The 27949-nt window shown below is 41.4% G+C and overlaps 1 long non-coding RNA gene across 1 annotated transcript; it reads right to left on the reverse strand.

Moving 5' to 3' along the window:
• Positions 1–374: 374 nt before the first annotated feature.
• LOC309605625 lies at positions 375–27900 on the reverse strand. The gene is made up of 2 exons (XR_014231450.1): positions 27042–27900; positions 375–6737 (listed from the first exon to the last, which is right to left on the reverse strand). It is a non-coding gene; the product is annotated as an uncharacterized lncRNA (long non-coding RNA).
• Positions 27901–27949: the final 49 nt, after the last annotated feature.

Below are 27949 nucleotides of genomic sequence, written 5' to 3' on the forward strand. Positions count from 1 at the left end.
AATTTATTAAAAAAAAAAAAAGAAAACGGGCTGAATTTGAAAGATGGCCCTGGATAATAAAGAATCTAACTCCATTAAAAAAAATAAAAATAAATCTTCATGACTTTGGGTTAGGTAAGGCCTTTCTAGATACAACACCCAAAGCACAGGAAACCAAAGAAAAAGTAGATAAATTAGATTTCATCAAAATTTAAAACTTCTGTACCTCAAAAGACACCATCAAGCGAATGAAAAGACAACCCACAGAATGGGAGAAAATATTTGCAAAAATACATCTGATAAGAGACTTGCATTCAGAACGCATAAATAACACTTACAGTTCAATAAGTGTTATCAAACACTTATTTATTTATTTTTTAAGAGATTGGAGTTTATTTATTTATTTATTTATTTATTTTTGGCTGTGTTGGGTCTTCGTTTCTGTGCGAGGGCTTTCTCTAGTTGCGGCAAGCGGGGGCCACTCTTCATCGCAGTGCGCGGGCCTCTCACTATCGCGGCCTCTCTTGTTGCGGAGCACAGGCTCCAGACGCGCGCAGGCTCAGTAGTTGTGGCTCACGGGCCTAGTTGCTCTGTGGCATGTGGGATCTTCCCAGACCAGGGCTCGAACCCGTGTCCCCTGCGTTGGCAGGCAGATTCTCAACCACTGCACCACCAGGGAAGCCCCAAACACTTATTGAAGACAAATAACCCAATTTAAAAAGTGGGCAAAGGACTTGAATAGACATTTCTCCAAAGATGTACAAATGGCCCATAAGCAAATGAATAGATACTCAACACCACTAATCATTAGGGCAATGCAAATCAAAACAACAATAAGATACCACTTCTTATCCACTAGGATGGCTATAATAAAAAAGATAATAACAAGTGTTGCCCGAGGATGTGGAGACTAGAACCCTCACACCCTGCTGATAGGAATGTACATGGTACAGGGCTTTAGATAACAGTCTAGCAGTTTCTCAAAAGTTTAAACATAGAGTTACCATATGACCCAGCTATTCCAAGAGAAATGAAAATGTACATCCACACAAAAACTTGTACGTGAATGTAAATAGCAGCATTATTCATAATAGCCAAAAAGCAAAAACGAACTAAATGTCTATCAACTGAAGAATGAATAAATAAAATGCGTTATATTATTCAGCAATAACAAGAAATGAAGTACTGATACATCGTACAACATAGATGAGTCTCAAATGCATTAGGTTGTATATCTATCTACCTACCTACCTACCTACCTATATATCTACCTATCTATCATTTATCTATCTAGAGAGAAAGAGAGGACAACGTAGCAGATGAGCAAGAAAATATTTGCAATGCAGAGTGCAAAATTCTACCTCAGAGATTAGCTCTGAATACTACAGTACAGATCAGAGGTGGAGAGTCACTGCAGCTTTCATGGGGTTGATGACGCTTCGAGTGAGCTTGGAAAGATGTGTAGGCATTGGCTAAATGGAAAGGATAGAGAAAAATCCTTCCTGGTAAAGCAAATAGGATGTGGTAAATGCAAAGGTAAAAAATGAATTCAGGAAATATTTGTCAAGCTCCTACTCTGTGCTAGGTACAGTGGTGAGCACTGGAATTCTGCAATGAAAACGATCATGGGAAAAGTTCTTGGGCCCAATGTCCACCCTGGACCAATTACCCAATGATGGGGATGAGGAATAGGGTGATGCAGCAGTAACATGGCTTCTGGGAGTAAACTCCTAGAGTGAGGCAGACGGTTTCTCTAGAGATGCCAATATCTCAAAATATGTCCCACTGGGGCTGTGAAGGTAAGTGTTGGGTGTCCCAGGCTCTGATGGGGTCTCTGCAGCGTTGACAGCTTTTCCTGTGTCTCTTCCAGGTTACGTACTCCTGATGCTCCCAAGGTACAGTCCCCTACTCTTTGCTCCTAGTCCAAGTTGTGCCACCAAGGGATGGACAGTGAGTGACTGGCCAGGGCAAAGGGCCCTCTGAGTCTGAAGGAAGCCGGGAAGCTGAGGGTGCAGCCCTCCCCGAGAGTCTGGCCTGGGGACAATTGATTGGGCTGGCCCCAAAGGAGGCAGAGAAGATCTAGAAGACAGATGCCTACCATAAAAGGCTCCCTGCTGGGCAGCTCAACTTTGCCTCAGAGTCATTTCCATGAAATTACCACCCCAAGGCACTAATGAGGTGATCTGGGAGACAGCTGGTATTTTGCATAATTCTCAGTAAGCCACTATTAAGTGGAGACCATGATTGACTCCCGTTTATCTTCCAAGAACAATACAGGCATGGGGATGAATGTCATCGAAGGAACAGAGACTGAGGGACACCTTGCTGCCCCCTGTTGAGCAGCCATCCCTAGGGACCCCTGGAATGGCCTTGGGAGAGGAGAAAACTCTAGCTTTTGGAATTCTGCTCCAAAATTGTTCTGTATCTGCGTCTGGCAGGGTAACGATAGCATCTCCCTGGCTTTAGGCTCCTTATTAGGTCTGTATCTTTGTTTGGTTCACATAGCAATAGGTACCTTCCTCTGTTGTGGCATTTAGAACCCAATTTTTGTTTCAGATTTCTTCTAACTTATTACAGCCAAAGCATTTACTGCTGCAATGGATAGCCAAATGCATTCCCAAATTCAATCTCTTACTTATGCAAACACAAACTTCGCCACCCCTCAGAGCCATATCTAGCCTGCTTTAGCCCTTAGATCAGTGCAAGGAATATAATAATAGCGAGTCAGCTACATTCTGTGGGGAGCCGGGTGTAACAACTCATCTCCGCTGAAACATCTAGTTATGCTGGACTGGTCGTCATGGAAACACAGCTGATGATGTGAGCATATGGCCTAGAGCCTCTGTCTCTTACATTCCCAGTGAGGGAGGGGAGCTGGTACTTGAGAACAACGTGACAATGTCCTGTATTATCTGTTGTGCTTGTTGAATGAAGGGGGAGAATAGATGGCTGCGGAGAGAGCTGAATTCAGGGTGCCGTGAGGAATTAGGACTTAGAGAGCTCTGGTTCTTCTGTAAGCAGACACTGAGTAAGGCCTGTGCACCTAAAATGTGTGCAGATGGACGTGTGGAGGGTGGAGGAGTGGTGAGGAGGATGCGGGGGAACAAATGTAATGAATACTCACCGTGTGCCAGACAATCTATTACAGATAATAATAATAATTGGCATGTTTTGAGCACATAGTAAATGCAAGGTACTTTACATCATGATTTCATTTAATCCATGCAACAAACTCGTGAAGCTGATTCCATTATTCTCCCAATTTTTCAGAAAAGGAAACTCAGTAAATAATTGCTCAAAGTCACGCAACTTGGAAGTGGTAAGTCCAGGCTTGAATCCAGGGTTGTCTATCTCTAAAATAGCTGCGGAAACCTAAGCTATGCTCTCTCTCTACTGTGATAAGTGCTTTGGATATCTTATTTTGTTAAAAAAACATTGTTTTGGTATTAGAGTTCACACCAGGCTTTTAAGATATAGTACGAGGTGCTTGTCTGAAATATCCTCACATATAGCAGATGAAAGTCTTTTGAACTGTTAATTGTATTATAGTGTAATTCTCATGATAATTTGGTGAGGATGCTAAAATCATTTCCATTTTACAAATGAGGAGTCTTATGCTCAGAGAGATGAAGCAATTCGCCCAAGGTCACATGGCTGACGGTAAAGAGGGAGTGGAAACCAGTGAGTGTCATTCAAAGCCTATGCTCTATCTACTCCCTATTCTGTGTTAGGGCCAGGCAAGCTGTCTCTCTCTGTCCATTGCGGCTTCTGTTGCCATATTGGGTCGACTCTGAAGCCCCCTCCTCTCTGATTGAGAGGCTTACATACCTAACTGCCTTCTCAATTTCACAGGCAAACTTAACAAAACAACCAGACCAAAACAACCAAAACAACCACCATCACAACAGGAAAACCCAACACAGCCAAAGTTGAACTAAAGGTCTTCTCCCCCAAAAGCTGCCCCTCCTCTCATACCCCAATCCCAGTAGATGGCATCATCATTTACCCTATTGCTCATTCCAGGAACTCAGGGTACATCTTTAACATTTCTTCTCTCTTCCCTTTTTCATATCAAATCCGTTATTGAGTCCTGATGGTTCTACCACATTGGTCTATTGTCCTCACTACCCTGACCCATGCCATTACCATCTCTTGTCTGGATTATTGCAAGAGCCTCTTAACAGGTATCCATGCCTCTACTGTTGTGTCTTTCCAATCCAGTCTTCACTGCTGCATACTCTCAATATCACTGTTTTGCTTAAATGGTTTCCTATGACTCTTTGGAGAATGTCCAAAATCTTTAACATGGCTTCTCTATCATGTTATAATCTGTTTCGTACTCTGGCAGCATCCTCTGTTTTTCATTCACAGCACCTATCACATTTATGATTAATTATTCCATTAATTATCTGTATGATTATCTGTTAGATGTGTCTTTACATTAGAGTCCAGATCCTTCATTCTAGTCCTCACTCTGCTACTGACTGTCTATTCAGGCTTGAGCAAGAAGCAAGATTACTGCTTTTATGCCAGTCTCTATTGTCTGTCTTTGTCTATGTCCTCTGCTGAACTCTGAGCTCCTTTGACTAGAAGAATTTGACTAGAAACCAAGTCCATCTGACCTCAGAACCTAGATTTCCTAATTCTTGCAACAGGACAAGAATTAAGAAAATAATGGTGCAGATGAGGAAACGGAAGCCCAGAGTGTCAAAGGGATTTGCCTGACATCACACAGAGCCAGAGCAAGAACTCTAGCCTGCTGGCTCCTAACCCAGGGCTTGTTCCTTCATCCCACTGTCTCCCAAGAGCAACACCTGGCAGAGGCTAAGTGGAGCCGAAAAGGCACTTCCATGTCTACCTTGAGTGTTGGCAGCATGATTACTAGACTTTGTGGAGTCTCTGTACCCCTCTTCCCAGCCCGAATCTATCAGAGCTGAGCTCTGGATGAGCTCAGCAGGTTGTTTTTACTAGTCTGATGCAGCACTGCTCACTGGCTCTGCAGGGGTCCTGGGGCGGGGGCATCAGCGTGAAGGGGACATGTCCCCATCTGGCCCCAGGGGACCTTCCTGGGTTTCATATCGCCTTGCAGTCCTTGATAAAACTGTCCCTGGGACCCACATGGGGCTCTGCTAGCTCATATAGCACCGTAGGGCATATTACAGCAGGCATCCTCTCAGGAGGACAAATGGGGAAAGGGAGCCATTCTGAGAGCCCAGGTTAAACAGCCTCCCTTCCTCTGCTGGCTCAGCCTCAGCTGGGGACCCTGGGCTGCCTCCTCTGCTGGGTGCTTTCCTTCGGGACACAAACTTCTGAGCCCCGGAAATCCTTCCCCTCCTCTGGCCATTTCTCTTCATCCTGTACGATTTGTTCCAAGCTCATTCACCACCCACTTGTCAAGAGGTCTAGAGGACTGCACCTCCACTCCTATTGTTCTGCACCAACCGCCTGAATCATGGCTGTTCCCCTCCTGGTTCTCACAATCTAGGGAGAGAGACCAGGAAAGAATCCCAGGTGGTTTTGGGAGTCACCAAAATTGCATCAACTCACCTTCTTTCAGAATCAGACATGGGCTCATTAATGGGACCTTATAGGCACAGACCCTGACTGAGGGGTCAATTAGAATGGTGGGGGGAGGGACTCAGAGAAAGGCAGTGGGTAAAGGGGAGCCAAGGGCACTGGACTGGGGGTCAGAAAGCCTCAGCCTGTCCCTTCCCTGATGTGTGACCTTGGGCAAGTCTGGTCCCTTTGCTGGGCCTTGCTCTCCTCGGCATGGTCTGGGGAGTTATCCCCAGTGACCTTGGGGATCTAGGATCTTGGGCAGTGTGGACATGCCATGATGGGCTCTGTACAGTATATTAAGGAAAATATAAGGCAAGCACTTAAAGGAGTGTTATATGTTTTCTTAGGAAATAATTTTTGTTAGACTTGTTTAAAGTATTCAGTTACTAAAAGTACAGGTGGCATACAGATACAGCAAAACACGGGAGAGTGGTACGTCAATGACTGCTACTTGAGCAATGTGGATTTAGGGAACATTCCATTTCCCCTAAATGGTTCCTTTTACATCTTCTCGATTGTAAAACTCAGAGCTAAATTCAAAACTCAGTCTCAGAAATTGTATTGATCTTTATATTAGCAGGTATGTGTTCTCCTTTGCTTTGGATCTGATTTCCTTTCTACGTCTAAATTATCATTTCTCTGTGGAGCTTTCCATTGCAAGCTGTGGAAATTGGAAGGCAGTGAGGTACCATGATATATACAAATCACATTCAGAATTAGAGACCTAAAAGGCATACATCTGATGAACAGGGATTGACATTAGCTTAGTCCTTCATAATTTGCAAAGCAGTTTTCACATATCCTTTCTTACATCATTTTTTTGTCTTCATTAATAACATGCAGAGTTACCTGTTGGGGTAAATATTATCATTATTCCCATGTCACAGATGGGAAACTGAGGCATGAAGCAGCAAGAGGACCTGCTCATGGTCGAATGAGTTGAGAATCAGACCTAAGTCTGACTCCTGTTTCCATATTTCTTCAGTGTGTGGATGAAAAATTGTCACTCGTCATCTTCTTCTATGAGGATTAGTCACTAGCCACTGCAGTCGCTGACCTTCAACACATCCTGAAAGGAGTTCAGGGCTCAGATCAAGAGTGGGGCACTCTGTGCTCTGGGAAAAACTGGTAGAACAGGCCTTCAGATAGATATTTTCAGGAGAAGAATTTATGAGCCCAATTCTTGCATCTTGTCATATCTAGAAAAGCACTAAGATCATTAATGGAGACATCTGCTCCTCATGACTAGCAGCAACCCTCTGCCCAAATGTGTGCTTGACTGCACGTAACCTTATTCACAAAAATCACATACATACTGACCTCCACCCCTGCCTCCTCCCAGCAGTTCCTCAGAGCTCTCTGAGAGGCTGTTTCCCAGGCTATAGTCTTCATTTTGCCCCAAATAAAATTTAACTCACAACCCTCATGCTGTACTTTTTTTTTTTTTTTCAGTTGACAAGTGTCACCATAATTGCTTTGTTTTTGTGTTTGTAAAACTAGACAGATACCCCCCCTTGGTGGGGATGGAGGGGAGGACAGTAGGGAGTGAGGCATGCCCCAGGCTCTGAGCTTGCAGCACATGGTTCCCACCTCCCAGGCTCACGCCTGCCTTACCGGGGCCTGGCCGGAGCCCCGCTGGGTTTACAGCTCTTATTCGGGCTCTGAGCGCTCAAGGCCATCTTCAGCAGGTCGGGGCGCTTGCAGAGCCGCTTCCCCTAGTTGGCTGGGCTTTTCACAGGCTTAAAGTGTCATACCTCTGGGAGCACAGCCTGTTAGCAGCCCAGGTCAGCAGCCCTGGGTCCTTTCAGAGCCACCCTTCCAAGTGCATCCCCGCCATCCTGCGGCTTGAGTTTCCTCTGACTTGCCCAGCCTCTGTCTCTGTCGTCTGTTCCTCTCTCCTCGTCACTACCTGCGCTCTTGGCTCTGGGAGCAGTTCCCTAGGTTTCCCCAAGCTCGAGAGCTGTGGAGAATGTTGGGAATTGTGGCAATGGTTTCCTAGGCATATGGGCAGTCAGCAGGTTTTTCTTAAAAAAAAAAGTGGGGGAAATAAAACACGCCTCCCTAAACCTCCGTAATATTTAAGGGAGGAAAACATGATCAAAGCATGAAGGAAACATACAGAAATTTCTTCTAATCATCCCTGCCTCCCAACCTGAGGACCGACCACTGTTAACATGTTAGCATCTGTCTTTCCATATTAATATTTTTTATGCCTATAATAGCATACATTGTTTTCTCTACAGAAAAAAAAAGCACCAAAATAGTTACTATTTTGTAGGGTTCTTTGGTTTTTGTTTTTGCTTGTTTGTTTTTCTTCTTCTTAGCAGTAAATCATGAATATTTTCTATGCCAACCAGTATTCTTCTACAATATGATTTTTAATGATTGTACAGCATCCCATTATGGATATATCATAATATATTTAATCAATACTCTTGTTTGGCATTTTAGTGGTTTCCTTTTTTTTTTTTTTCTGCAATGCTGTGATGAGTATTCAAGAACTTGCATTCTGATGCATTATCTCTGATTATATTCTTACATTCTTGGAAGTAGTATTGCAGGGTCAGACAGCATGCACACATTTAAAGCTTTACTCCAGTTCTACAGTGCTTTTAAAACTCAATTTTATTTACTGTAAAAACAACATTAGAGCAGTAATAACGAATTCCTCAAAAGAAACATCACCCACAAACTTCCTTCTCTGACAAATCAGTTGCTTTTTTTTGCTCATGTTCCTGTCCATATGCAGAGAGGAGTTTTACATGATTGTGTTTATGCCTATGTTAGGCTATTATAATTCCCAGGAATGCATACTCATACAGGCTTCAGGGTCTAATTGAAACCATTTAGCTAAAAGGGAAAAGAGTCCCACCAAAATTCAGCAAAAGGGGTTGGAATCTGGTAAGTCTTTTGGACTGGAGCTGGAGAAGCTGTTCTAGATCTCAGGCAGCTTTCCAGAACTCAGGCGGACCTCCTGATATCCATGCCAACACTCTGTCATTTACCTCAGTTAGCTACTCTTTGTGCTTTTGCTTCTTTCTGTGTCTCTTTCTCTCCTTTCCCCTGGCTGACTTCCTCACACTCTGCTCTGTATCTTTTCTCAGCCTAATATTTTCCAGTTCCAGACAACACACATGTTCACAGCCTTTCATTCCCATACTTGACCTCGTGATCTACATGTCCTTTAAGCTTCAGTCCCTGATGTGGTTTGCCTGATTCTCTTAGTATTCCCCCAATTCCAACTCCAAAGGATGAGAAACCTGGACAGAGACAATATGGCCGAGTAGAAGGACGTGAGCTCACCCTTCTCACAAAAACACCAAAATCACAACAAACTGCTGAACAACCATAGACAAAAAAACGCTGGAACCTACCAAAAAGATACCCTACATCCAAAGACAAAGAAGAAGCCACAACGAGATGGTAGGAGGGGCACAATCGCAATAAAATCAAATCCCATACCCGCCGGGTGGGCAACACACAAACTGGAAATTAATTACACCACAGAATTTCCCCCACAGAAGTGAAAGTTCTGAGCCCCACGTCAGGCTCCTCAGCCTGGGGGTCCAGCAACAGGAGGAAGAGCCCCCAGAGAATCTGGCTTTGAAGGCCAGGGGGGTTTGATCACAGGAATTCCACAGGACTAGGGGAAACAAACTCCACTCTTGGAGGGCGCACACAGGGTCTCATGCACACCAGGACCCAGGGATGAGAAACCTATTGGTCCAGTTTACTCCTGTTTGAGCAGAGTTTTACACCAAAGTAACTCAGAGGATGTTGGCCCCTCCCCCGCCTCCAGCCATTGGGCTGTATGGAGAGGAGGGGTCATAGAGCCACATGGCACAGAACGTGGTTGCTGGGCTACTCTGCTCAGCAGGTGCTGTGGGTGATCCAGTTCCTTAAAAAGTGATAGCGGTAATGGAAAATAATCTGAAAAAGAATATATATATATATATAAATGAATCACTTTGCTGTACACCTGAAACATTGTAAATCAACTGTACTTTAATTAAAATTAAAAAAGATAAGGAACCTGAGCTCCAGTGAGACTAAAAAAAAAAAAAAAGTGATAGCAGCTATTATAGGTAGCTGGGTTTTTATGTATAGTACAATAACATAGATAAATTATGTATTCTAGTGTTTGAATTATTTTGTCATAAGCATATAAAGACTTCATACTTATCCAACTTAACGTGGGCATGATAGTTTGTCCAGTGAGTAGACTGCAATTTGTTTAAGCTATCTCCTATAGTTAAATATTTAAATTTACTGGCTTTAAAAAAAAAAAAAATTTGGAAAATTCTGTAATGAACAGCTTATCAGTATATATATTTAGTTTTTTTAGATTTTTCTCTTCAGTGTTCAATTAGTAATGTTTTTAGCAGCAAGGAAAAGCAGGCTTCTCTAAATGGCCTTTCAAATTAGGGGTTATCGTTCTCATATAATAAGTTACTCAAAGGCAAAAGACTGCTGGCTTTGGTTCCCTTGGCCTTTTTCGCATGTCAGTGTTCTCAAAATGGCTGCTGAAGCTCTAATCATAACATCAGTATCCAAGGCAGAAAGGAGGAAGAGATAACGCTGGTTCAGGTCTGCATTTTGTTTTTATCATCCCAGAATCACCACCAGTAGACATAGACTTAGGTCTGTCTGGCTAGAATTGTGTTACAAGGTCACCCCTACCTGCAAGGGAGGCTACAAAAGCATCTTTCCAACCTCTTTATTTGGAGGCAGCAAAGAAGAAAAGAGACAGTAATGTGCATTAAACCAACCTTCCTGGTGTTGTCACAGGGGCTTCTCAAATGTGCTGAAGCTTCAGAAAGCTTCCTGCAAATAACATCTTGCCTGGAAGCCTATTCAGAAAGCAGATAAATGTGGAGTTGCTTTAGTTGAAGTGAGGATGGGGGCTTAGAGCTTTATGTGGTCAACACCCCAGCACCCAGTAGAAGGCATTTCCTGCTTTCCAACTGTCCAGCACCTATATCATCTTGCAATTCATACCCAAGTTTTCTGTTTGGGGAGACTCCCCGTATGTGTGGAGACTTGGGAGAGAATTCCCATCTCCCACTGGTAAGCCAAAGACGGATATTCTTCACCCCTACCTCCTGCTTTCTTGCAAAACCCAAGGCATGTGATTTAGGCTCAGTTAGGCATTCTTTTCTATGTCTTTGAATCAGGAGCATGTGACAGTATGGGGGTGATTGAGGTCATTTTCCTCTCAGCAGCAGGGCCACGTGCACCGGACTCTGCTCGCTCTGAGACGTGTAGTGTGGTTCCAGCTCCCTAGCCTGCTGGAATTGTCTTGTTTTCTGCCTGCTTTCGGAACCTGCTTGTATAGCTTCCCACTGATTCTGTGAACCTCTGAGTTCTTTCAGTGCATTGACTTTTGGCTTAAGATAGCCAGGGCTGATTTCTCTTGCTTACAGATCCAAACCCTGGCTAAAACATACCTTTCCTAGCAGTCCCATGGACAATTCTGTGGAATTTCTAGGGTTGCAAGGAGCATAGTTTAAAATCTGCTGCCTTAGGAGTAACCCCTTGGAATGGAATTAAGGGACAAAGGTACAAACAGTTTAAAGTTTCTTGATAATTATTGCCAAAGAGCGTTCCAAAAGAATCGTGTAACTTTACTTAACCACAAGCACTGGGTATTCTCATTGTTTTCATTTTTGCTAGTATAATGGCAGGGAAATGGTTCCTATTAATGTTTTAATTTGCACATACTTGAAAATATGAAGCTAAACACATTTCCTTATGCTGATTTATGGTTGTATTTCTATTTATGTAAGGGATCTGTTTATTCAAGATTTAATTTTTCTTTTTATGATATCAACTTCATATAATTTATATATTAATTCTTTGAATATTTACTGCAAACATCATTCTATTTTATCTTCCTTTTGTTACTTTGCTTTGCACAGAAGCTTCACATTTTTACGTAGTAAAATCTGTTCATCTTTTCCATTGTGATTTCTTCTTTGCTTCAATGCTTGAAAAGTTATTATTCCTCCAAAGATCTGATAAATAGTGAATTCAATTTCCTGCCAGTTTTTCTGTGATTTGGCTTTCATCTATTTAACTCTTTTATCCATCTGAGATATATTTTTGAGTATTGTATAAAGGTATGAATCTAAATGATCACACTGAGTTTTAGATTGATATACTTTTGTAAATAAGCCAAGCCTCTGCATTTTTGTTTTGCTTTGATTTGAGTTTTAGTAATACAAAGAATATTGTGCAGGGAGCTAGGGCTTGTTATTGAGACAAATGTGAGTAAAATGGAGAAAGAACTTTAGACAATTGAGATAGAAACAGAGAGAGAGGGAATGACTGAAACAGAGACTGAAAAGCTGAAATAGATACTGAAATAGAAACAAAGAGAAGTGAAGACTCATGGAGAAAACACAGTCTCTTCAGCAAGTGGTGTAGGGAAAGTTGGACAGCCGCATATAAATCAATGATATTAGAACACACCCTCACACCATACACAAAAATAAACTCAAAATGGCTTAAAGACTTAAATATAAGACATGACACCGTAAAACTCCTAGAAGAGAACATAGGCAAAACTTTCTCTGACATAAATCGTACCAATGTTTTCTTAGGTCAGTCTCCCAAGGCAATAGAAATAAAAGCAAAAATAAACAAGTGGGACCTAATCAAACTAATAAGCTTTTGCACAGCAAAGGAAATCATAAACAAAACAAAAAGACAACCAACGGACTGGGAGAAAATATCTGCAAATGATGCAACCAACAAGGGTTTAATTTCCAAAATATATAAACAGCTCATACAACTCAATAACAAAAAAATAACCCAATCAAAGAATGACAGAAGACCTAAATAGACATTTCTCCAAAGAAGTCATACAGATGGCCAATAGACACGTGAAAAGATGCTCAACATCCCTAATTATTAGAGAAATGCAAATCAAAACTACAATGAGGTATCACCTCACACCAGGCAGAATGGCCATCATTAAAGTCTACAAATAACAAATGCTGGAGAGGGTGTAGAGAAAAGAGAAGCCGCCTACACTGTTGGTGGGAATGTAAATTGGTGCAGCCGCCATGGAAAACAGTATGGAGGTTCCTTAAAAAACTGAAAGTAGAGTTGCCGCATGACCCAGCAATCCCACTCCTGGGCATATATCCAGAGAAACCTATACTTCAAAAAGATACATGCATCCCAGTGTTCATAGCAGCACTATTTACAATAGCCAAGACATGGAAGCAACCTAAATGTTCATCTACAGATGAATTGATAAAGAAGATATATATATATATGTAATGGAATACTACTCAGCTATAAAAAAGAATGAAATAATGCCATTTGCAGTAACATGGGTGGACCTAGAAATTATCATGCTAAGTGAAGTAAGTCAGGAAGAGAAAGACTAATACCATATATCACTTATATGTGGAATCTAAAATATGACACAAAAGAACTTATTTACAAAACAGTAATAGACAGACATGGAAAACAAACTTATGTTTACCAAAGGGGAAAGGGGGTAGGGGAGGGATAATTAGGAGTTTGGAATTAGCAGATACACAGTATTATATATAAAATAGGTAAACGACAAGGTCCTGCTGTATAGTGCAGGGAACTATATTCAATATCCTCTAATAAACTATAATGGAAAAGAATATGAAAAAGAATATGTATATATATATATATATATATATATATATATATATATATATATATATATATATATAACTGAGTCACTTTGCTGTATACCAGAAACTAACACAACATTGTAAATCAACTTAATTTAATTAAAAAAAAAAAAAAAGAGTGAAAAAGAAAAAGAAGTAAAGACTCAAAGGGCAAGATGACAAGGAAAAGAAACGGAGGTCCATTGCAGGAGAGGGTTTGGGTGTCTCAGGCCTGGATCTTGGCTTGGTGACCACTGAAGCTGGGGAACTGACTGGCAGAGGCTCAGATGATGTCAAGGAGCAGCAATGGGGCATCTCCTTCTGCTACACCTGCTCCATCCAGCTTTAGTCTGTCCATTGAGAACACCAATTCCCATTCATTCTCCAGTTGGCTCCAGGTCTGGGGCATCTCAGGGGCCTAGAGGAAAGTATCTTTCCTTTCTCCTATTCATAGTCTTCCTTCTCTCTGGTCTGGCTTCAGGCAAGCATTCAAGGAAGGACAAGATCCTGAAGACCGGTCATCTAAAATGGCCACCAGTGGGGGCTGTATTGTCTGAATGTCTCTGCCTGGTCCTGAAGCCCCATTATTATCCTTATTAGAGGGGTTGAGTCATTGTACGCATCAATAAAAGGCAGATGTGGGATTCGAACCCTGGTCTTATCTAATTCCAAATCTTGTGCTTCTTTCCCATGCATCAAGATATTGGGCTTATCCCACATCTCCACTAAAAATTGTCTTCTCCAGAATGCCCTTTGTCTCTGCTTATCTATATATGTCATCATCCCATCACATCAGCCTAAAGGGCTATTTCCCACCTCTGATTTCCTATAGCTCAGGCTTCATTTGGCACTGAGGCCTTACTTTTAGGCCTGTCTTCTACTCTTACCTAAATATTGCGGTATTTTTGTCTTGTCTCCTCAACTGAGTTATAACTTGGAACTGTATTTTACCCCTTTGGACTTCCTTGCATCACTTCACACTATGCTGTCCAGTTATTGGTTCATTCATTCACTCAACAAGTATTTTATCAGAAACTTCTATGTGCCAGGCACTGTGTGAAGGACTGAGAAGGCAAAACTAATTGTTTGTCAAAAAATATTTTCCAAATTAGTTTTAATACATTCCTGCCCTGTAGTATGGCCCCAGATGCTGGCACGCTCTAGTCACAGAAAGGTATGAACCAACAACCCCCTTGCTGGTCCCTAGGCTCTGGTTCTGGCATGAAAATCTGTGCAGAAAGGCCAAAGAGGAAATGGCTTTCCCTATTGCTTACGAGGGTACTTTCAGGCCTGGCCCTTGGGGTATTGTGACTCTAAAATATGATCCTTTTTTTCAAAGCTCTTATCAAGGTTTGCATCTTTAATAGGTAGCGCTGAGAGGATGTTGGCATATATCTTTTCCTGGGGTCAGACAGACCTGGGATCAAATTCAGGTTCTACTTATGTGGTCCTTAACCAGTCCCTTCAGTTCCCCAAGCCTTAGTCTCCTCGTCTGTAAAACTAGGGTGATAGTAGCTGCAGTGAACATAAGAGAATGTGCATATAAAGCTCCCATCTCATAGCAAGTTTGAAGGACAGGGGAGATGTTATTTATAATGAGAGCTTCAAAATCCCCAAGTGTGACTTTGGGCTCTTCAGTACCTTCCCTGTCTTTTTTTTCTTTTTTTAAAAAAAATATCTCCCTGGCTAATTAACACATTGTCTATACATTTTAAAGCTCTAGGTGGTTGTTGGTAAACATTTTTTGCACATATTGCAATTTGTAGTTTGTAGTGTTTGTAGTTACAGTATCTAACTCTAAAAATAAATGTGTTTCTGAAATGAGTAATAAATAATTTTCTGAGTGTAAAACTCTTTTCCCACATTCATTTTAAAGAAGTTTTTAACTAATTAATTTGTTTTTCTGAATAGATAATACAAGAATAGTCTCCCAGTTTCTTGTTTATCCTTCTAGAAATAAAAAAATCAATGATACAACTAACTACACATTTATATATGCTCTCCTTTTACACAAATGGTGGTGTATTATACATACTGTCCGTTATTTCATTTAAATAAATCTTGAAGATTGTTCCAAGTTAGTATGAATTCCTTTTTTTTTTTCTGCATAGTATCTCCTTGTATGAATGTACCTTGATTTATTTGACCAGTCTTGAATTAATGGACATTTAAATTGTGTCAGTCTCTTGCTATCTGCTATCACAAATAGTGTTTCAGTAAATAGCCTCATGTATGTTATTTTCTACATGCATATACTTATTAAATAAGTTATTAGAATCAGATTTGCTAGGTCAAAGGGGATGTAAATTTGTAATTTTGCTAGATATTGCCCACTCCCAAAGAATGTTTACATCTTGGTTGGGGTTCCCCCAGAAAAGCATATCTCTGTGACAATGATTCTAGTGCAAGTAGTATATTTGGAAGGTTCAGGAAACACCAGAATGCTGAGGGGAAGGGGAGTGAAACAGGGAAAGGAAGGCAACCATTAAAGGGATGTATTATGAAACCAGCTAATACAGTAGGTGACTGAAACTTAATCCCACTTCGAAATGATGAGAAATGGTGCAGAATACTTGCTTCTGGATTTTCCTAAACCAAGGTGAGGAAGCTGCATCTCCCCAGAGTCATTGGCTGAAGGCTGCTCTGGGAGCATGGGGGTGTGAGATACGAATAGCGGGGTAGGTGTTAATTCCGTGGTCTGGCCTTCTGGTGGTCAGAACGGACTTCCACAGTTCAGAAAAATCCCTCAGGCAAAGATGAAATTTTGGGGGCATTGAGTCCCTGAGTACATTGAAAGTACAGGATATGGGCTGGACTCAACTAGCAATGAATGAAAATTAGTGTTTCCCCTGACTTTTGCTCCATAAAGTGTTATCAAATATTTGATCTTGCCAATTGTATAGGGGAAAAATAGTACTAATAACAAAAAATAGTGACTCCATGTAGTTTTAATTTTCAGGTCTATTATAATCCACATTGATTTTTAAAATAAAATAATTTAAAACTCACCGTCTATCTAACACTTCTCTAAATATAAAGGACTCTTACATGTTCCAGTAAATCAACACACCCTCATCCTACCCTATGAATAGGTGTTACAGTTATTCCCATTTTAAAACAATAAAGAGAGGAGTAAAGAGGTTTAGTAACCTGCCCTAAACTACTCAGTTTATCAGTAGGGATTTGATGTCAGATTTTCTTGTTTCAAAACCAATGTATCCTTGGAAAAACTGTTCTCTTCTAAATGGGATAAAACAGACCAGCCAGGTAACCTCTCAGTTTCTTGATCTGTAAAACAAAGAGTAGTGAACATCTATTGTTTGAGTCTTTCCAGCATCCATTCTCCATTCTTCAGATAGCATCTATATTATCACCTGGGAATTTGTTAGAATTGCCAATTCTTGGGCTTTACCCCAGACCTACTGAGTCAGAAACTCCTGGGTTGGAGCCCAGCAATCTGTGTTTTAACAAGCCCTCCAGGTGATTCTGATTCATGCTGAAGTTTGAGAAACACTGCCTCAGGGGAAGAGAAATAAGTGGAGCCATCTTGCCAACACCAGGGCAAATCCGGCTTGAGACTTGAGTCATATAGGACGAACACAGCTGAGAGATACAGAGAGTGAAAGAGTCCTGACGATACCATTTGAGTCTCTGAGTCTAGCTGTCCTTAAAGTTAGATCAACAGCTGTATCATTTAGTTACATGAACCAATAAATTCTTTTTATTTCAGTTTGAGTTGGGTTTCTGTCACCGGCAACCGAACAAGTCCTTACGGTCAAGGGAATCATTTATTCCTCCTTATATTTCCAAGTGGAGAGGTTCTCTCTGAGCACTGGTTCTCAAAGTGTGGTCCCAAGATAAGCAGCGTCAGCATCACCAGGGAACTTGTTAAAAAATAAGACTTATCAGACCATACCAGAGACCCAGTGAATCAGGGTCCTGGGGGTGGAGCCCAGCAATCTGTGTTGTAATAAGCTCTGCAGGTGATTCTGATGCCCACTAAAATTTGAAAATCACCAGAGTAAGGCTCCTAGCCTCTCTCCCCATGCCTTATTCATCCTTCTCCACGAAGAAGGTATGACTTCTACTTGACTATCCACTTGAGTTTGGAAGAAGGACGTGGGCATGCTCTGTTTAGCTCCTTCCTTTGTTTTCTTTGGGAGTCAGCCTGACTAAAAGGGGGCAGTTATTCTGTGTTCCTCTATGTGCTACAAGTTTTACGGAGGCAGAGCCCCATAAGATGAGGCCTGCAGTTTTTCCAGCCCTGCCTGTAACTCAATGGTACATTTATTCTGGGAACAGTGTAAGCAAGCCTACTTGGCCTCACGTCTAAGCCATATCCTCCAGTCTGTGTCTTATCAGCAACAGAGCTGACCTTTGGATCTCCATCTATTGGTTTTCTGCGTCCTATTTCTCAGTTGGTTCAAAACTTGGGTGGGGAGGAGGGCTGTTATTTATTGGGTCCCCTAATGCCCCAACACTGACTAATATAGGAGGTAGAGTAGACCTGTCAAGTCCCTTCCCTTTCTAGCATTTAGGACGCCGTGTCTCACACTCTCACTCCAGGGCTCCTGAGTTCTCCAAAAAGAAAACCTTGTTTGTTCTGACCAGACCACTGGTGTTGCAGCTGCAGGAGACAGAAGTATCCCATGTCCCATGGGACACAGGAGGGAAGATTGCAATCACAAAGCATTTCCTTTCAGTTCTCTCCTGAAACAGTGTAATTCTGTGGGGACAGGAACAGGGCTTAGAAACCACTGCATTTTAAAAAGCTTCCTAGGAGCCGTCTACCTTGCCTTGTTATCAGGTTCTACCAGCTGTCTAACCTAAATCCATATAGCTGCATTTGAAGTTGTATCCTTTTGTTCTGGAGGCTAGAGATGTCTTAGCTTATTCAAAAGGAGAAAGGACTTCGCTCTTCTCTCTGCCACTCTTTCGGTCTTTCCTGAGTTCTTCACAAGTCTTTAAAACAGCCATAGTCACAGTCCTGGAAAGGGGTGTGGGTGAAAGAGAGAGCTGTTTGGAGCCCTATAAACCAGGCCTGGGTGCTAGAGGAAGCTCAGTTTTCAGGGCTCAGTCCCCATAGCGCAGCAGGCATGTCTCTCTTTGGAAAGCTGCTGCAGGGAAGTAAGAGAGAAAGCAGCCATCACTGTTCAACCTGACTGATGGAGAATGACATAAGTATTTTCTATATATTGACTCTGATTCTCAATCTTCATGGAATAGTTAAGTCTCCCAGATTATCTAACTACCACTTATTTTTACATAGTTCAATCATATAGGTACAATTTTGGCTTCTGCTTTGCCCGTATCATTAAAAATTGTTCATAAACATAATCTTATATTTTTCTTGACTAAAAAGAAATAGAGGTTGGACTTCATTAAAATAAAAAACTTGTACATCAAAGAATACTATCGAGAGGATGAAGAGCCACAGAAAATATATTTGCAAATGACATATCTGATAAGGGTTTAATATCCAGAATATATAAAGAAGTCCTACAACTCAACAACAAAAAGGCAAATAAACCAGTTAAAAAATAGGCAAAGGGACTTCCCTGGTGGCACAGTGGTTAAGAATCTGCCTGCCAATGTGGGGGACATGGGTTCAAGCCCTGGTCCGGGAAGATACCACATGCCGCAGAGCAACTAAGCCCGTGCGCCACAACTACTGAGCCTGTGCTCTAGAGCCCGCGAACCACAACTACTGAGCCCACGTGCCACAGCTACTGAAGCCTGCGTGCCTACAGCCCGTGCTCCGCAACAAGAGAAACCACTGCAATGAGAAGCCCGTGCACTGCAACGAAGAGTAGCCCCCGCTCACCGCAACTAGAGAAAGCCCGCACGCAGCAACGAAGAGTCAACACAGTCAAAAATAAATAAATTTATTTAAAAAAATAGGCAAAGGACTTGAATAAACATTTCGCCAAAGAAGATATATAAATGGCAAATAAGCATAAGAAAATGTGCTCAACATCTCAACATCATTAGTCATTAGGGAAATGCAAACCAAAACTATAATCAGATACCACTTCATACCTTTCAGGATGGCTATTATAAAAAAAGGAAGATAGCAAATGTTGTTGAAGATGTGAGGAAATTGAAACCCTCTCATGTTGCTGGTGGAAATGTAAAATGGTGTAGCTGCTATGGAAAACAATTTGGCAGTTTCTCAAAGAGACATAAAATTACCATTTGACCCAACAATTCCATTCCTAGGCATATACCCAAAAGATCTGAAAACAGGAACTCAGGTACTTGTACACAAATGTTCACAGCGGGTGGTATTATTCACAATAGCCAAATAGTGGAAACAACCTAAATGTGTATCAACAGAGATGAATGGATAAACAAATAGTAGTATATCCATACAATAGGATACTATTCAGCCATAAAAAGGAATGAAGCATGCATACGTGCTATAACATGGAGGAACCTTGAAACATTATGCTAAATGAAATAAAACAGACACCAAAGGACACATGTATGCTTACACTTATATGAGATATCTAAAATAGGAAAATTCATAGAGACAGAAGGTAGACTAGAGGTTATCAGGGGCTGGGGGTAGGAGGGAATGCGAAATTGCAGGAAAAAAAGGTAAAAAATACAGAAAAATGAAAAGTGGCAAATAACCTAGGATAACTGAATATACTGCCTTTCTTTCTTGTAAAAAAAAAAATCTATTAATAATGATTAAATACAAAGCTTTGGAGCTCAGACCTCATGGGTTTAAATATGCACTCTGCAATTTACTAGCTATATGACACCTCTGTGCCGAAGCTTTTTTTTGTAAAATACAAACAAAAATAGAATCCACTTCAGTTGGTTGATTTGTGGATTAAATTGGATAATACGTTTTAAGTGATTAGCACAGTGCCAGGTTCATGGTAAGTGCTCAGTAAATGGTAGCTATTATATATATATATATATATATATATATATATATATATATATATATATATATATATATATATATATGTAACACCGGAATCATACTGTATATACTGATTTGTATCCCACTCTTTTCATTTTCCTATATAAATAAAAATTATTTTTAATGGCCACACAGTGTTCTATACTATGGCTATAGCATTATTTATTTAATCAAGTCCCTGTTGTTGAATATTTACGTGGTTTTTGATTTTTTGTTATTTAAAAAAAATGCAATAATGGACACCCTTGCTAGATTCTTCCTGGCAGTTATGCCTGAGAAGGGTGGTGTGACTTTGGCCCTGCTTAGCCTTCTGGACTCTTGGGCTCCCAAGGCAGTGCACTACATTAAGTCAGGCCCCAGGCTGGGAGACAGAATCTGAGTTCCTGTCATGCTTCTGCTCTATCTCTAGGCAATGGTGGGGAACGCTCTTTTCTATCTGGGCCTTTGCTTCCCCATCTATAAAATGAGAGCATTAGAGGGAATGACTTCAGGGTCCCTTTTCTGCTTTAAGCCTCTATGATTCTCTGATGATCCTCCACTAAGCTGTGGATTCCTGCAGCTCTGTTGTGGCCTTCCTTAGGGCTGTGTGTGCACACGCTCCAGCCTGTGTTTCAGCTTCTATTCTTAGCAGCGTGATCTTTAAACAAGGAATAGATTTGTGCGTCTGTCTCATCTCAGATGCATGCAGCTCCTGCTGGGTTGTTTCATTCTCCACCAGCCATTCATTCACATTACAAGCAGGGGCCTATTAAGGAAATAAGTGGATGGTGCTCTTCCATTAACTGTGATGAGATTCGAATGCTCTCTGATCTGGGGGTTTGGCCCTCTTTGGTCACCAGGCCTGGGCTCTGTCTGACTCAGCTGTAGATGAGGTCAGGGGAATCTTAGTTTCAGCACCTCCCTCCCCACTCCACCCCCAAATCCCTTCTCTGGGATGGGCCAGGAATGGTATTTCTGCAATGGTCATTTTTAGAGATGATGAGTAACCAACATTCCAGATGAGAGGGTCATTGTTTGTCCTGAAAAAAAAGAGTGGACATGCATGAGTCTACTCTCCTCCAAGAGTTCCCAACTGTGGTGGTGTCTCAGAGTCACTTTGGGTATTTGTTTATTTATTTATTTATTTTGAATTTTTGAATTTTATTTTATTTATTTTTTTAAACAGCAGGTTCTTATTAGTTATCCATTTTATACATATTAGTGTATACATGTCAATCCCAATCTCCCAATTCATCACACCACCATCCCCACCCCCCCACTTTCCCCCCTTGGTGTCCATATGTTTGTTCTCTACATCTGTGTCTCTATATCTGCCCTGCAAACTGGTTCATCTGTACCATTTTTCTAGGTTCCACATATACGCGTTAATATACGACATTTGTTTTTCTCTTTCTGACTTACTTCACTCTGTATGACAGTCTGTGGATCCATCCACGTCTCTACAAATGACCCAATTTCGTTCCTTTTTATGGCTGAGTAATATTTCATTGTATATATATATACCACATCTTCTTTATCCATTTGTCTGTCAATGGGCATTTAGGTTGCTTCCATGACCCGGCTATTGTAAATAGTGCTGCAATGAACATTGGGGTGCATGTGTCTTTTGGAATTATGGTTTTCTCTGGGTATATGCCCTGTAGTGGGATTGCTGGGTCATATGGTAATTCTATTTTTAGTTTTTTAAGGAACCTCCATACTGTTGTCCATAGTGGCTGTATCAATTTACATTCCCACCAACAGTGCAAGAGGGTTCCCTTTTCTCCACACCCTCTCCAGCATTTGCTGTTTGTAGATTTTCTGATGAAGCCCATTCTAACAGGTGTGAGGTGATACCTCATTGTAGTTTTGATTTGCATTTCTCTAATAATTTCGCTTTGGGTATTTAAATACACAAATTCACATTCTTGGTCTGCAAATAGAGATTTCTATTTACCAAGTCTGGGGTGGAGCCTAGGTTCTTCATTTTAAGATACTACAGGGGACTCAAATGTGCATTCTAGGTGGAGAACATTGGCATATAGTAGTAGGACTTGCAAACTCTTAAAGCCCACAGAGGCCAGACAGGTAACGTCAAATGGGTGGGGTGTGATACAAGAGTACTGATTACTTTGAAGAACAGGAACATCCATACTTTTCTCAAGGGCAGCCTGTACTTACCTTTAGCCATTGTCCTATGATAATGCTGGCCCAGTGTTGGTAGATGTTCCATTTAATTTTTTCAGGAAGAGTTAGAAATCTAGATTTGTTTGTGAAATATTCTAAATTCAAATATCAGCAACCAATTCAAAACTTGTATTCAAAACATATCTTTTGGCCAAGTCTGACCCTGAATCTGCCCACTGAAGTCTCTTGACACCCCTTTAGACAGACCATCACTCCACTGAAATCAAAATGGTACATTCGGGCTTCCCTGGTGGCACAGTGGTTGGGAATCTGCCTGCCAATGCAGGGGACACGGGTTCGGGCCCTGGTCTGGGAAGATCCCACATGCCGCGGAGCAACTGGGCCCGTGAGCCACAATTACTGAGCCTGCGCGTCTGGAGCCTGTGCTCCGCAACAAGACAGGCTGCGATAGTGAGAGGCCCGTGCACCGCGATGAAGAATGGCCCCCACTTGCCACAATTAGAGAAAGCCCTTGCACAGAAACGAAGACCCAACACAGCCATAAATAAATAAATAAAATAAAATAAAATAAAATAAAAAATTAAAAAAAAAAAAGAAATGGTAACTTAATTAAAAAAAAAAGGTACATTCAACATCTCTTTTGATTGGCAGCATCACGCTGTCTCTGTGCTATGAGGCTTTGTGGGATTCTGGGTAACACCCAGCTTGGCATGGGGCATAGTGCTCTGAGCATAGGAGTCAGGAGACCTGTATCCTGCTTACAACTTGCTAGGTGACATTGGGAGAGAAATTCCTTCCCTAGTCACAGGATTTCTTTCGGTAAGATTAGGGGCATGATCTCTAGTGTCCTTTCCAAGGTTCTGGGTCATTCTTCTGATGAAGATTTTTGTACTTCCCTGTTATCTCTTAGCTACTTGAGAAAGAAACTTTTTAGATTAAGATGAAAATTCATCTTTAATTGGCATGAATGACAACTAGTTCTTTCTCTGCCAGATACTCCTGTCTTCAGCGGTTTGTTTTGCAGGGGAATTTCTTTTTGCTGTAGGCTTTTGGGATATTTTGTAAGGGCAAGAAAGCATTTTGGGACAGAATGTCTACGTAGAGTTGAACATGTGGGCTTCTTCCTTGCTGAACACTTGACTTTGAGTTAAATTTAAAAAAAAATAAAGGAATAGAGTTGATATGAGGAATATCTTGAAGTAAAAAGACATTTCCTTAGTAGCTCAAATAAAACCCTGCAATTGAATCTTTCATCCTCACAGCTTTGAGATTTGATTCATATGCCATAAAACTCACTTTAAGAAGTATATAGTTCAATGGTTTTTAGTATATTTACAGAGCTGTGCAACCATCACAGATATCTAATTCCAGAACATTTTCATATCTCCAAAAAGAAACCCCATACCCATTATCAGTCACAGAGCATTTCCCCCTCGGTCCTGGCAACCACTAATCTACTTTCTGTCTCTATAGATTTTCCTATCCTGGACCTTTCATACAGTGGGAATCATATAATATGTTGTCTTCTGTGACTGGCTTCTTTCACTTAGCCTAATGTTTTCAAGATTCATCCATGTTGTAGCATGTATCAGTACTTTATCCCTTTTTATTGCAAAATAATATTCCATTGTATGAATACCCTATATTTTATTTATCTGTTCTTCAGATGATGGATAATTGAGTTAATTCCACTTTTTGGCTATTATAAATAATGCTGCTATAAACTTGCACTTTCAGGTTTTTATATGGACATGTTTTAATTTATCTTGGGTATATACTTAAGGCTGGAACTTCCGGGTGGTATGGTAACTCTATGTTTAACTTTTTTGAGGAAATGCCAGATTGTTTTCCAAAGCAGGAACGCCCTTTTACATTCCTACCAGCAGTGTATGAGGGGTTCAGTTTCTCCAAATCCTTGTCAACACTTGTTATTATCTGTCTTTTTGATTCTAGTTATCTTAGTGGGTGTGAAGTGGTATCTCATTGTAGTTTTGATTCTGTAGTTGAATCTGTTCTTGATTGGCCTCACCTAGGTCATACGCCCATCTATCAGCTAATTACTGTGGCCAGTAGGGGTTGATAATCTTCAGTGAATTAGGGTAAATCCCTGGAGCTGCAGGTGGGAGTCAGTCACTCTCAAACCACCGAGAGAAAATTAGGAGACACTATATGAAAGGAAGGAGAAACGGATGCCTGGGAGGCAACCAACACATGGTTTCTACAGCATGGGTTTGCTTGCTTGGTTGCAGTGTTGGAATTGTCCTGTACACAGAGATTGCAGTGGTACAGAGTAGGAAGGAAAGAAAATCTTGGTCAGGACTCAGGCAGAGAAGAAGCTCAGCAAATAAGGATTGAAATAGGTTCTACTGAAAATAAGTTTCTCCCTGAAAACTCTAGTCACTGAATACATATGTGCACACAAGCTTGTATTCATTACCACCTTATCCTCTTTTTCTTTTACTGGTCAAACTATCATCAGGCTCAGAACCCCCTGAGTGCTCCTATACCAGATGCAGAGGCACAGAATACTAAGGAATTCATTATAGTTGCTTTAGGACCAATACCTTATTCCCCCAGTCTAAATAGTTGTGACTAGTACAGCTTTTTTTTTTTTTTTTTTCTGGCTGTGCCGTGCGGCATGCAGGATCTTGGTTCCACGACCAGGTATCAAACCCGTGTCCCCTGCAGTGGAAGCGTGGAGTCTTAACCAGTGGACCGCCAGAGAAATCCCTGTGTTTTTTTTTTTTTTTTCCCTGTCAGGGAATAACTTTCTTTCTTTTGGATATTTTTGAGATTTGATAAGCTTTTCAGATGATCATATCTTCTTTTTTTTTTTTTTTAAAGTTTCCCCCATCCTTGTTGATTTCTTTCTTTCTTTTTTTTTTTTTTTTAATTTTATTTATTTATTTATTTATGGCTGTGTTGGGTCTTTGTTTCTGTGCAAGGGCTTTCTCTAGTTGCGGCGAGTGGGGGCCACTCTTCATCGCGGTGCGCGGGCCTCTCACTATCGCGGCCTCTCCCGTTGCGGAGCACAGGCTCCAGACGCGCAGGCTCAGTAGTTGTGGCTCACGGGCCCAGTTGCTCCACGGCATGTGGGATCCTCCCAGACCAGGGCTCGAACCCGTGTCCCCTGCATTGGCAGGCAGATTCTCAACCACTGCGCCACCAGGGAAGCCCTCATATCTTCTTGAAAGGAGAGAAAGATTTTGGATTGTACTTTAGAAGAAAAGCTGCATAAGGAGGACTCATTGGTTATCTTTTTGGTCCTGAAGGATTATGGGAAATTTCAGGGCTAAACAGACACTGAGAGAAGCATAACTGGCCCTTTCTCAGCATTTCCTTGACATGGGTTCCTCTTTCTTTTTCTTTCTTTTCACATTGCTAACACTATCTGCATTAAGGCTTTTCTGGCTATTACTGCTGTGTAAAAAATACCTCCCTCCCCTCAAAAAAAAATAAAAAAGGTTCTAAGACAACCATTTCGTATCATATTAAGAAAGCTAAAGAGATCTGACAACTAAATGCAATGCCTGACCCTAGACTGGATTCCGTACTAGAGGGGAAAAAAATGCTCTAAAGCACATTATTGAATCAACTGACAAAATTGGAATATGAATGGTAGATTAGACAAAAGTATTCACATCAATGTTAAATTTACTAATGTTGATAACTGTATTGTGGTTACGTAAGATAATATCCCTATTCTTAGGAAATACACACTGAAGCCCTTAGGGGTAAAGGGCATAATTCCTGTAACTTACCCTTAAATGGTTCAAAAATTCATTTTAATATATGAATTATATATATATACATAAATTTATCATAAATTTATATGAATAACTATCTCATATATATGAAAGAGAGAGAGAAGCAGACATAGGGGAGAACGATAAAGGAAGTGGGGTAAAATGCTCACATAGTTGAATTTGGGTAAAGGCGTATGGCTGTTCTTTATACTTTATAGATTGAAATTATTCCCAAAGAAAAAGTTTAAAAAAGCACAACCAGTTTACTGTTTTATTTTGCTCATGATTTTGTAGGTCAGGAAGGGCTGACCTGGGTAGCTCTTGCTTGGGGTCTTTCATGCAGTTGCAGTCAAATGCCAGCAGGGGCTGCAGTCATCTGAAGGCTGGACAGAGCTCGGTGTCCAAGGTGTCTCACATGGCTGGCAGTTGATGCTGGCAGTCAGCTAGACCTTTGACTGGCATGCTTACATGTGGCCTCTCTAGCATGGCAGTCTCAGGGTAGCCAAACTTCTTACGATGTTTCTCCCAGAGTGAGAATCCCAAGAGAACAGGTGGAAGCCACGTGGCCTCTTCTGACCTAGACTTGGAAGTTATACAGCATCTCTTCTGCTGCATTCTACTGGTTCCAAGAGAGTCACTAAGCTGTTTCCAAGAACTTGCAGTCATGTTCCAAAACTGCCATAAATGCTTACTACATGCCAGGCACTGTTTTATGTGCTTTATATGTATTAACTCATTTGATTCTTACTAAAAACCCCCTTAAGGTAGGTAGTCTTACGGTCTTTATTTTAGAGAAGAGAAAACTGAGGCACAGAAGTTCAGTAAGCTCCCAACATGATACTATTAGTGAGAGAGCTAGGATTTGAATCCAGTCTGGCCCCGGAGCCCACGGTCTTATCTACTGCCCTACACTGCCTCAGTATACAGCTGTGATTCCTGCTACATTTGGTTAAACTGCTATACACATAGATAATCACTTTTAATTTACAAGCACACTCCCCCAACACAATCAAAATCATGTGACACATGGCTTACCTTCTCTGCTCTGGCTTCTTCATATGTGGTTTGCTTTCCCTGGAATACTTTTCTTCCAGTTATTCATCTCTCTATATTACTTATTCTTCAGGTCTTTTAGGAAGCCTTCCCTGACCACCCAGCTCTGGAGTGAGTGCTTCTCCCATGGCCACACGGAGCTATTAGTTATAGCCCTTATCATTATGCCTGACAACTTGCCTGTTGTCCTGGCCGTTTTCCCATTGGATTCTTAGTTCCCTGAGGGCAGGGAACTGTTCATAAAAGGATCGGTAGCACTGAGCACAGTGCCTGGTATGTAGTGTGTAAAAAAGCATAAATTAATCTCTCACACTCACACCCCTCAAATACAATTACCGCACATTTTTCACATATACACACAGCCACTAAGACACTCTCCTGATACAACATATGCCACATATACTCTTGTCCACGCACCCTCAATCACTGTGATTCAGTCTCTGTGACATCCCTCACACACCGCAAGCATATCACACACACAATTATTGTGACAGCTCTAATCTTCAAGCACTGTCATACACTGTTTTTCATACAGTCATGGTCACCATCTGTACTCTTAAAACAGGATATTTACCCTCCTACAAACTGAATTAAGATGACAACAGCTCTATTTTTCACACACGCCTTCGCACACTGTATTTTTTATCCACACAATCCCTGACCATCCCTGACATATACAATTATGGTCACACACTGTCTACCATCTTCTTCCCACTCCCACACTCTTTGTCACACACACTCGCACACGCACACGCGTGCACACACCCACTCACAGTCAAGGGATTGCAGGGGCACATCTGAGGGGGTCTGAGCCCTCCGTCAGCTCCCGAATCTCAGCCCAGGCCAGCGCGGACCCGCCCCGCCCCGCCCCCTCATGCATATGCAGCACC

This window comes from Balaenoptera borealis (genome assembly GCF_965194805.1).
Source record: "Balaenoptera borealis genome assembly, chromosome: 11".
Taxonomy (NCBI): Eukaryota; Metazoa; Chordata; class Mammalia; order Artiodactyla; family Balaenopteridae; genus Balaenoptera; species Balaenoptera borealis.